This window comes from Phyllostomus discolor, chromosome 5, assembly GCF_004126475.2.
Source record: "Phyllostomus discolor isolate MPI-MPIP mPhyDis1 chromosome 5, mPhyDis1.pri.v3, whole genome shotgun sequence".
NCBI classification, from domain to species: Eukaryota; Metazoa; Chordata; class Mammalia; order Chiroptera; family Phyllostomidae; genus Phyllostomus; species Phyllostomus discolor.
In genome coordinates, this window is record NC_040907.2 from 4,776,411 (window position 1) to 4,788,258 (window position 11,848).

An 11,848-nucleotide genomic window follows, 5' to 3' on the forward strand; every position below is an offset into this window, starting at 1 on the left:
ATATATGAATGTAGTTATAGAATACTTGCTGCCTTCAAGTGGTTTACAATCTAATGGAAAGAATAAGATTAATACTAAGGTACAAATGCAAGTAACAAACATTTACACAAAATATAAAGTGATAAAATAAGAGAGAAGGTTAAAGGTCCAAAGAAAAGGTGCTGAATTGGTAGGAAGTAAAGAGTGGCCAAACAAAAAAACTTAAGGGAGTATATATGTACTAAGCACAGTTTTAACTGAAATAGATTAAATCTGATGTAAGAATAGGAAGAAAGTAGGAAATAAACGATATCTCAACAACAGTAGAGGGAAAAGATGAATAATGTCAGGTTTTGGTCACGTTACTCTCCTCTAAGAATCAGAAACTACCCTCTAGTCAATGTAAAGCACTGCTTGAAAATAACTAATCAAAGCAGAAAACACTTCTTTTTAATCTTCTATATCACTCCCCTTTGAATCCCTGTGGAGGTTTTAAAATAAGCCTACAAATTCTTTGATACTCCTCCTTCAAGAGATGAATCTTAATTCCCTTCCCTTTGTGCATGTGGGCTGGACTTAGTGGCTTGATTCTAACTAATAGAATAAGGTGCAAGTGACAGTATGTCATTTCTAAGACTTAAGTCATAAAAGACTCCTTTCTCTCTTTCTCTGCCTTCCTCTCTCTCCCTCTCTCATCACTGGTCCTGGAGGAAGACAAATGCCACATCATGAGGTCACTCAAGTAATTACATGGACAGGTCCATGTAACGAGCAACTGAGGATTCCTGCAGAGGCCTTCTGCCCACAGCCAAGTGCGTGAGCCATTTGGGAGCACAGCCTCTAGCCCCAGTCAGGTCTTCAGATGACAGCAGCCCCTGCAGACCCACTCAGCTAAGCCACTCCCAAGTAAGTAACCACAGAAACCGTGAGATAAATGTGTTGTCACTAAACTTTGCAGTAACTTGTTACGCAGCAATACATAACTAATACAACCCCATGGTATTTTGTGTCTCTAAAACACTTACCTTTATCTTCTAGCAGTTATGTGTATCCCAATGGCCAGTTTAGAAACTTCCAGAAGGCTGTTCTCTTCATCTTTACATGCAAGGTTTACCTCACTGAACTTCACAGTTAAGTACTTGTTGCTTTTATTCGTTAAAAGATTCTCACCAGTACCTATCAGTGGACTACAAGTATCCTAAAATAAAGTTTTTAAACCTTGAATAAGAGCATAGCTACCAGAGTGGGGTGAAAAAGAAAAATATTGGTTTGACTGATCTCATTGAAAATGGAATGAGGGAGCCCTGGCTAGTGTGGCTCAGTAGATTTAGTGCCAGCCTGTGAACCAAAGGGTCTCTGGTTCAATTCCCAGTCAGGGCACATGCCCGGGTTACGGGCCAGGCCTCTAGTAGGGGGCATGCAAGAGGCAACCACACACTGATGTCTATCTCCCTCTCTTTCTCCCTCCCTTCCCCTCTCTCTAAAAATAAATAAAATAAAATCTTTTTGAAAAAGAAAAGTAAATGGAATGAGGGATAATGAATGCAACGATCAAAAAAATTCCAAAATGACTTATGTATAAGGTAGAAAAAGCAGTTAGATTGTACCCCTGAAGAACTAGAGTGCAAAACTTGCTTAAAGAAAGATAGAGTATGCAGCAGCAAAGCATTATAATACTAACACTGAGAACTTCATTATTAAGGAGAAAAGGACAAGACACTTAAGAAAGGATTAATTTTACATGTGTTTCATGAACTGTTCTGTAGAATATTAGTTTCTGAAAAAAGGTTATAGCATTCTCTGAGGAAGGGAAAAAAAACAAGCAAACCAAATAAACAAACAAAATGTCCTCTATATTCTACAGGACATTCCTGAGGCTTTAAGGTGCTAATGTGCATTACAAATTGATTACAGAACACTTGTAGCATATTAGTATGCTATGAATATGGTTTGGGAACACTGACTTGGGTGGGCAGATAGGCAGACAGGTAGATGGATAGATCCACAGAAAATAAAAGGACAATAAGACAAATGTAATAAAGTGATCACACCTAAAGAGATGATAACTGACTACCAGTTACAACTATATAGAGTTTCTTAACACAGAATAAACTACTAGATAATGCCCTGACTCTTGTGATTCAGTGGGATGGATGTCATCCTACAAAGTGAAAGGTCATCAGTTCAGCCTGGTCATGGCACATGCCTGGGTTGTGGGCCAAGTCCTGGGTAGAGGCCGTACGAGAAACAACCTATCGATGTTTCTCTCACACATCAATGTTTCTCTCCCTGTGTCTCTAAAAAATAAATAACATCTTTTTTAAGATCTTATTTATTTTTATTTTTAGACAGAGGGGAAAGGAGGAAGAAAGAGGAGAGAAACATCAATGTGCAAGAGATACATCAATCAGTTGCCTCTCACATGCTTCCTACCTAGGACCTAGCCTGCAACCCAAGCATACACCCTGACCAGGAATCAAGTCAGCAACCTTTCAGTTCACAGGCCAGCACTCAATCCACTGAGCCACATCAACCAGGGCAAAAATAAAAATAAACTATTAGAGCCCTGGCTGGTGTGGCTCAGTAAACTGAGTGCTGGCCTATGAACCAAAGGGTGCTGGTTCAATTCCCAGTCAGGACACATGCCTTGGTTGCAGGCCAGATCTCCAGTAGGGGGTGCTCGACAGGCAACCACACATTGATATTTCTCTCCCTCTCTTTCTCCCTCCCTTCTCCTCTCTAAAAATCAATAAATAAAATGTTTTAAAAAAATAAACTATTAGCCCTGGCTGGCGTAGCTCAGAGGATTGCGCACAGGCCTGCAAACCAAAGGGTCAGCAGTTCAATTCCATGTCAAGGCACATGCCTGGGTTGCAGGCCAGGTCCCCAGTAGGGGGGCAAGAAAGAGGCAACCACACATTGATGTTTCTCTCCCTCTCTTTCACCTTCCCTTCCCCTCTCTCTAAAAATAAATAAATAAAATATTTTTTAAATTATAAAAAACTATTAGTTAAGCTATCAAAAGCAACAATAGCCACATAGTGACAGGGAAAATGAAGATGATAAAAATATGATAGGATATATAAGAAAAGAAATTCCCTTTCCATAGGCCATGGCTTAGAATGCCTCCCATTCCTGGGGCTCCTACTATGTACCTCTTGAGAGATGGCTTGAAAGGGTGAGCACCCCACCATATGGAAGGCCAGTAGGTAGCTTAAGAGGTGGTCTGTCCCCAAACCCTTAACTAAGTGATGATAACTAACAACCCATGTGATCTCTCCTGGGAAGTATTAATTAAAGGCATAAAGAGTGTTTAGGAGAAGTGAAAGCAGAAGCATAAAGATATAAAGAAAACTTAAGAGATAAAACAGTGAGTGAATACAGAGGAGTAGGTGGGCCAGCTCTGGCTGTTCAGTCCAGTCTGAACAATCTTTTGTGGTTGCCCTGCCAGAGAGCACAGGATTGCAGACGATGATGCCCTTCTAGTCACATTCAATGTCCGACACATAATGACAGAGGAGGGGAGGGAAAGAGGAATGAGGGGCAGGGGAAAACCCAGGCTCTGGGTTTATTAAGGAGCATTCAGCTTAAATTCACCTGAATGATGTTTTCATATACCTAACACCTTTTTAAGTCAGTGTAGCCAGGATCTGCCCAGGGAGGGAGAGGTTTCTAGGACCTTCCCAGGCAGCTTCTCTGAATTCATACATGTAGACACATGTCCACATTCTCACCTGCTCACACTCCCCCTGAACTGTATTCACCCCACAAATGTTAAGTTCCGCCACCACTCTCCCCCACCTCCACCCCCAGAAGAAGTAACAGGGTCAGAAATCAGATCTCTGGTAGCCTGGTGGCCATGCATAGGTGTCCATAAATGTGTATGTGCACGCTTTGCTGAGAGAGTGTGTGTGGCCATGTGCTGGAAAGGGTTTTTGTGGGAATGGCTCTCCTCTCCTGCTGCATGGCCATGCTCGACACACAAGCTCCCTCTAAGGTTAGTCCAGGCCCTCAGGGTAAAAAATACTGTCTCCTTTAAAGTGGTGTCCCTTTGCTACACACAGCCTGGACAATCTTACACAGCCCTAGCACTTGGGTATGGCTCAACAAAGTCTTTCTGCTAAGGAGGCAACAAGGTGATCTTGCCACTAAAGCTGGATGGGACCCCTAACAGTATCCCAGCATCCATGAGGCCCATCTGAACCTGGAGTTGTTTTTCTGTGAGGCCTGCTCTCAAGGATTACATTTTTGTTCCACTTTTCCCCAACACCTGAGATGATCTGAGAGACTTTCTGCTTGCAACCAAAGAAGCCTAACCAAAACCCTTACAAATCACATGTATAAACTAGTTTAAAATTAGGTCCTGATCCATGACTTTAACTTCTGATGCAAAAGCCCAAGACAAACAGGCTGTGAGGATTCCTTAAACACGAAGTACTCAATGAATCAGAGAGCATATCACTTTGATATTTCACCATATAGGGAAAAACGTCAACAGTTAATTATATTGTTTATGGTTGATGACATACTGGCAAATTTCACCAAATAAAAACAACAATTTTACACTGGCACAAATAATTCACTTTACAAAAAGTATGCTTGTTTAATTGATTTGAGAGAGAGAGAGAGAGAAACACTGATTTGTTGTTAAACGTCTTCATGCATTCGTTAGTTGATTCTTGTAATGTGTCCTGACCAGGGATTGAACCCGTAACCTTGCCACATCGGGGACAACACTCTAACTGAGCTACACAGCCATGGCCCAAATAAAGTTCTTATATGAGCTGTTCTACCTGGCCTAGTTACCTAATATACAGACATGTGTTACATCTCACATTGCTTGGCACACCAAGTTAATTACACAAACCAAAATTCCAACTAAAACTCCAAACTAGTAAATGTAGTTAGTATTCGAGAATTTTTCAGCTTTGTGATCAAATATTCATTAAAATGGCTTAAGCAATCTTAACAATTTTCTAACACATAAATGCTCATTTCTCATTATTTAAGAAGCATTAGAACATTGCTAGATAAGAAACCAAGCACAAGTCAACAAGCTCACCAAACTCACACTCAAATAGGACAAGCAAGGCTATATAAATCTGTAATAATTACCAAGATACTAATAATTAACAATCGCTTCCATCTGATTCAAGAGGAATTCCTGGTTGCTGAAAACCCACATGAACAACCAAAGCACAGCACTATCAGAAACTGATTATGTAAGACAATAGTGCATTGTTTCAGGGTGTGCAAGTACGTGTAATGAAGTTCACGGCTATGTTACACTAATGACTCACTTAAACATCTGAATTTTCTGCTATCTTAACCTTTATATCAACTGCAAGAATAGCTGCCAAAAGCAGTTAGTAGGAAAGCACACAATCCCCAAAACAATTGCATGCATACAACTCATTTTACTACTTAAATGTTTTTTTGATTACTGAGATTTGAACAAGATGTTAAAGATTCAAAACTCATTTTAAAAGTAATGAGTGCTTACTAAATCCATAATAATATTCAACATACACTGGTTTTTAGAAAGGCATAGATATTTTTCTATGTGTGTTTTTACAGCATCTGGCATATTTCTGTCCAGTTACTGTCCCACTTTTTTAAAACTTTTTTTCCTAACCAATAAGTCAAACTTAAAAAAATAACTGGTGCACAGATTTCTTGATTTGGATTATGTTGCATTTTGCATTGGTTCTAGTTACTCTAGTTACCTTGAAACAAAACACTGGCAGAGACTATATTGGACTGAAACTACCTGACTGTATTCCTGCTGAATAAATAATACATTTCAACTGTTCATATTCCATTGTAAAAAATATACAACTTAGAGATTTGCTCTACGTTTTGAAAGCAAAGTGAATCAGAAATCACATTCCTATGAGTAGCCAGTCTGGGACAGAAGATAGTTATTCTACACTGAGTTCTCCTTGATACTACAAACCTCTCTAAACAGTTTATTACATTAAAACAACAGAGATAGGATAATATGTGTCATAATAAAAACCCTTCCAGGAATTGATCAAGCAGATTACCTCTGAAACTACACCTTGGTTTAGAAGCCTTTGAACAGGAATTTGACCTGTGTTAATCTATGTACACACTTGTGTCGTATTTTCTCTTCTACTTTTTTTAATCTAATCCACAGAATAAGTCATTCTATCAATGTATTTATGTTTACATGACTATTAAAAACTACTGAAATGCAACACCATTACACCTGCAAAATTGCTGATTTTAGTGAGCTCCTCCCCTACCCCCTCCATCTTCTATCTGCCTCACCCCACTTCCTCACCGCCACACACACACCTTCCCCCTGTTAAATCCAAGAGGAAACTCTGGGTCCAGCACTAAGATTTTTCTTTCTATAGGGTAGGTCTATTTGACTTTTTATTAATGATACTGAAAACTTTTTAAAGACTGGTAATGTATACACAATTTTCCACATCAAAAACACACATAAATCCCCCATTTTAAAATTTCAAGACAAACTAAATTTCCCATAAAAGACAAAAGAATATCAACTCAAAGTCCTTAGAAGTCACAAGGACAATAGAACAAATTAATGTCAAGACACAGCCAATAACATAAAAACCCTCCATGCAACCGTGCCTGTCAAAAAGCATCTGAATTAGCAGCTCATGGAAGTGGCATGTGCAGAAAAACACTACAACTGCATTCAAAAGAAAATCATTAGGCCTCAGCCATTAATCCCCTCCCCCACTCTTCATCTGGATCCTTCAAAGCAATTAACCAGTAGAAGGCGCTCTTCTGCAACGCACCAGTATACACACCAGCCTCCATCCTCGGCCCAGAGCTGGATTTACCCCAGATGGACTCTCTCAGCCCATTCCCTGTCCAGTGTTCAAAGGAAGCTTCTACACTAGCCCCCAAAACAGAAAACCAGATCTTGTCTTACAAGGCCCCTATCTATAAAATAAAACAAAACACACTGATGGCTCAATAGCTAGCAAACCCATCAAACCACCAGACCACTAATATGTCAAAACATACTTTGCTAAACATTAACCTCAAATACGTGCTTAATAACCTTAACTAAAACAACCTACTTCTACCAAGAAAAAATGACCCCTACCACATTCACTACAAGAGTCAACTGAACAAACCACCGTTCCCAACCAAGTCATGGCAATTAGCAATGTGAAAGCTGTCAGGCCATGACACATGAAGAGGGATTTTATCTTTACACACACACACACACACACACACACAAATAAGAAAGAGCAGCAGAAACCAGGGCTGCAAAGGGAAGAAATGAAGACGCAGAAGAGAAGTCTGAACATGTTTTTGAGAGTCCTTTAGTTTCCAATGCACTCTTCTGCCTCTACAAGGTTGAGGGAAAAGGCCAGACGAGAGGTAGGTGAGAGCAAGCCGAAAAAGACATGCACCCACCCCTTCCCCCATCTCTCTCCTCTCCCAAAAAGAGCCGTGCTGGTCTGTGCAAACCTAGTCCCAAATATGGGAGAGAGACTGGATGTGTGTGTGGAAGAACAATGAGCCCTCAGCCTGGCAGTGTGTGTGTCTGTGTGTGTGTGCTTCTGCCTCTTTTCCCTTCGACCTCAACAGCAGCAGCGGCAAGCGCTGGAAGCCAGCCTTCCATCCAGCCTCGGCCCTCCAAAACCAAGCCTGGCTTGTAATTTACGGTGGCATGAACTCGGCCAGCAAATCCATGGAAGGAAACCGCTGCCCAAAGATGATTTTATTATTGTATAGATCCATCCTCTCTCCCCTCCCCCAACAGACTGAAGAATCCAGTGTACACCAGACAAAAAGGTCTCTCTCTCTATGAAAAGCAGTATCAAAACTGTTTCAAATCAAAGCACATGATGCATGAATTTGGGTCCCATTAAAAATGTTTGTTTTGTAATTCACCAAGTGCCTCTTTTACTAGTTACCTTCATTGTGTTTAAAAAACTGCTGCGGAGAGAGCTATTTCAGGATTCACACAAAACTACTTTCTAAATGTGCCTTAAAATAGCGACACATACTGAAACATTTAAGGCACCCAGTTTCTCAAGGACACATTATGCTCAGATCAATGTCTGAAGTCTGTAATCCAGAAACATTGCAAGCAACCCCTGGAAAAGAGGCAGGGGGAAATGACAATTCCACAATGAATCATTCTGTTTCCCTTTTAACAACTTCTCAAGCAACCCGTTTCAAAGGAAACCTGCAGGACTTTCCCCCTCTCAACACACACACACACACCCCCTGCATGTAAAACTACTTCTCTTCTTTCCAAAGCCTTCAAAAATAAAAAAATAAATAAAAATAGAGCCGCTCTCTCCGAGAGCATAACTGAAACACGGCGAGAAGAATCCTAGTCTGCTGCAAGTGATCTGGGTTTCATAATTTAGTGAAACCCCACACAGCAGAGAAGTGGAGCTTGAGAGCACAAAGAGCGAAGCATCTCCCAAGGCGAAAGGGGTACTTGCAAAGTCCTGCCCTAAGACCCCCCCAAACCTACACACATTCCAGAAACGTGCCGCTTCGGCCCTGACTGCCTTCTCCTCTCGCCCCGGCTCGGCCCAGGATCGAGTCACATGAAACAGTTTAACCTCAGACAAGTCAAACGAGAGCAGGAATGAGCAGCCAAGAAAGAGCAGGGGTCAGCCGGCGAGCGGGACAGTTACCTGGCCCGACCCGGGCCGGCGCCAGCGCTCGCCCTCGGACCCCCGGGGGGGGGGGGGGGCGTGCGCGGCGCCCCGCCGGCCTCCGCTTTCGGGCTCGCACCGGACGAGGACCCCACGCCCACCTCCAGCCCAGCCCCGCGCCCCCCGCGCCCCCCGCGCCCAGGACCAGGGGCCAGAAAAGCAAGCAGACGCCACGCGCGGCCAAGTCGGACGCTTACCTTCCCCCGACGCGCTACACCATCAATGGAGGTGCGCTCGGCCGGCTCCCGGGAAAGTGGGGGGACGCGGCGGGAGGCCCGCGGGGCTGGGGGCCGCCGGGCTCTGGCCGAGGAGGGGCCGGCCGCGGCGGGGACGGAGGCGGGGCTGCAGGGGCTTCCCTCCGGTGACCTTCCGAGCAGTCGCCGCCGGGCTCCCGGCTGCTCGCTCCGCCGGTCTCTCAGGAGCGAGAGCCCAGGACCATGTCTGGTTTTGTTTTCCCGAGGGCGAGGGGGCTCCCCGAGGAGGAGGGTTTCCTTTTCTTTGCCTCAACTAGGAGAGGAGAGGAGGCAGGGACAATGTGGGAGGCGAGCGAGGGGAGGAGGAGGCAGAGGTGAGACCCGAGCCGGGCGAGAGTCTCGGGAGTGCGGGAGGACGACGAGGCTGGGAGCGCGGGGAGCGGCTCGCGAGCGTCTGTGGGAGAAGCGGCACCTCGGCGATGGAGGCCGAGCCGCGGCGGGGTTGCTGCACCGACCCGCCGCCCACTCCGCGCTCGGGGCCGGCCCACCTCGCAGTATCGCGCCTCACCATTGGTCTGTCTTGGCGTGACGCAGGCGAGGGCGGGGCCAATGGGAGGTGGAGGGGGCAGGACTTCTCTCTCTCGCTCTCTCGATCTCTCTCTCTTTTTTTTCCCCTTTTCTAATAAAATAAGCAGAAGAGAAGCTGGGGAGCGGCTAGCTTCTGGCAACGCAGCGGATCGGGCTCAATTGCGCACTCCAGGAGGCGGCCGGGCGGTGGGCTGGGCCCCCCCTCGCTTCCCACCAGCCGTGTCTTTGTGCCGCGAGGGGGCCCGCGGCGCGCGGCAGGCAGGTCCCCGGGGCAGGACGGGCCGATGTCCCGTTGCTTCTGTTATTACCAGGGTCACAATCTGCCTTTTCAGCCACTTAAGACTTGGATTCATATTCCTAGGGGGAATTCGAAGTGGATTCGAACAATTTGCTTAAAGCCCCTCGAAATTCTGATGAGCATTAATGTTTTCAAATTAAGTCTATTGCAAAAGAGTAAGAAAGAAAAATGAAATTGATGGATCGCTCGGCTTTTTTTGAAAAGAATAAGAAGAAAAGCCTGAAAAGTCTCATCAGGGAATAAAGAAGGTACTATAACCACTGACAGGGGATTTTAGAAAGAGAGCAGTGTACACAACTCTATGCCATTAAGTTTGAAAAAAAAATTTAAAAAAGAAAAAGCTAAATATCACCTTTTTCTTTGAGAAACATAATATTTTGTTCCATTTCTCCAAAGACTGATAAATCACAGGGTCTACGATGTTATTAGGGGAGTGAGGAGAAGGCCAAATGCTCATACTCCATTTAATGTAATTTACAGGTTTGAGAGGTTTGGAAATTTTAATTATGATCTGCAGTTTTTGAAATGCATATCATGTTTATTGACTTCTTTCACAGACCCCAGCATGAATCCAGGGTGAATCATCAACTTATTGTTTGCTAATATACTGTAAATGCTTATTGGTGTCCTTATACCGTACACTTTTCCTGAAGGAGTTCAGATAGAGATAATTTTTATGTAAAATTAAGGGATAGAACATAGCACAAAATGATTAATCTATTTCAAATAAAGTGATCATTTTCTTTTTGGAATAACTATTCAGATCATAATTTCACACCCAACATATCTTTTAAGAATATTTTAACTAGCAGATATTACTTAGGAATTAGGAATTATTTATAAAAAATATTTAGGAATATTTTAGGAATATTCTGTATATTTCTTTTAGGAATATTTTAACTAGCAGATATTACTAGACTGTGACCCAAGAGATCTAAAAAAAATGGAATCTTGCCATTACTTTTCTAATTTTTTTAATTGTATTGAATTTATTGGGGTGACATTGGTTAATAAAATTATGTAGGTTTCAGGTGTACAGTTCTGTAATACATCATCTGTACATTGTACTGTGTGTTCACCACCCAAAATCAAGTCTCTTTCCATCACCATTTATCCCCCCTTTATCCTCTTCTACCTCCCCATACCCCTACTCCTCCCACCAGTAACTTTAAGCAAGAAGAATCCAGTCTGCTGCAATTGCATCAGCTATGAAATGGAGAAAGTGGTTAATACTGCCTTACATACCTAATACCATGAAAACTGAATTTTAGATTTTATTTATTTATTTTTAGAGAGGGAAGGGAGAGAGAAAGAGACAGAGAGAGAGAGAAACATCAATGTGTGATTGCTGGGGGCCATGGCCTGCAACCTAGGCATGTGCCCTGACTGGGAATTAAACCTGCGATGCCTGGTTTGCAGCCCACGCTCAATCCACTGATCTACGCCAGCCAGGGCTATGAAAACTGAATTTTACAACATAATAGATTCATTGAACAGGCCTCAACATCCTAGATATGGACATCAGTTTGGGAATAACGAGGGGTAAAGTGTATTAGGCGGCTTCAGTTTCCATTAAAGCCTGCATTTACAGGAGCACGACTTCTCCTCAAGGTCCAGCCGGTGGTGGGCGAGTAGACCGTGCCTCCATGATGACGCCTGCGGGTCCTGCGCAGTCATTCAGTGGTGATGAGAGCGGCTCTCGAGATCAGGAAACTATCTTTACTGTAGTAGTAGGGATGGGCATCGTTATCATTTATTTATGACAATGTGATTTAGAAATCTCAAAATTCCACATAATAGCAAGGCATAATGGTACGGTATCAGGCCATAAAATTAGCAAACTGTTTAACAATCCCACGCAAGAGTCGTGGTCCAGTCATAAAGCCAGAGAGTACGTACAGCCTGCCTGCCGAGGGTCTGAGAGGCCAGTAAGGTAACAACTATGAAACCATCGATTGAAAGCTTGTAAGTCCCAAGCGCTAGGCTGAGCATGCTGCATCCTTTAGCCCACTTAGTCTTGACAACAGCACATTAAGTGTGCGTTGTTATTTTATCTCCATTTAATTTTTTTAATGTTTTTTTAAAGATTTTATGTATTTATT

General features: G+C 43.2%; 1 protein-coding gene across 4 annotated transcripts in view; it reads right to left on the reverse strand.

The window, feature by feature from the left end:
* RERE (arginine-glutamic acid dipeptide repeats) overlaps positions 1-9,359 on the reverse strand; it is a 398,807-nt gene extending 389,448 nt beyond the window's left edge. For all 4 annotated transcript variants that reach the window (XM_036025254.1, XM_036025256.1, XM_036025257.1 and 1 more), the window contains exon 1: positions 8,864-9,359. The gene's annotated coding sequence lies outside the window, so the exon portion shown is untranslated. The remainder of the gene's footprint in view (positions 1-8,863) is intronic.
* Positions 9,360-11,848: the final 2,489 nt, after the last annotated feature.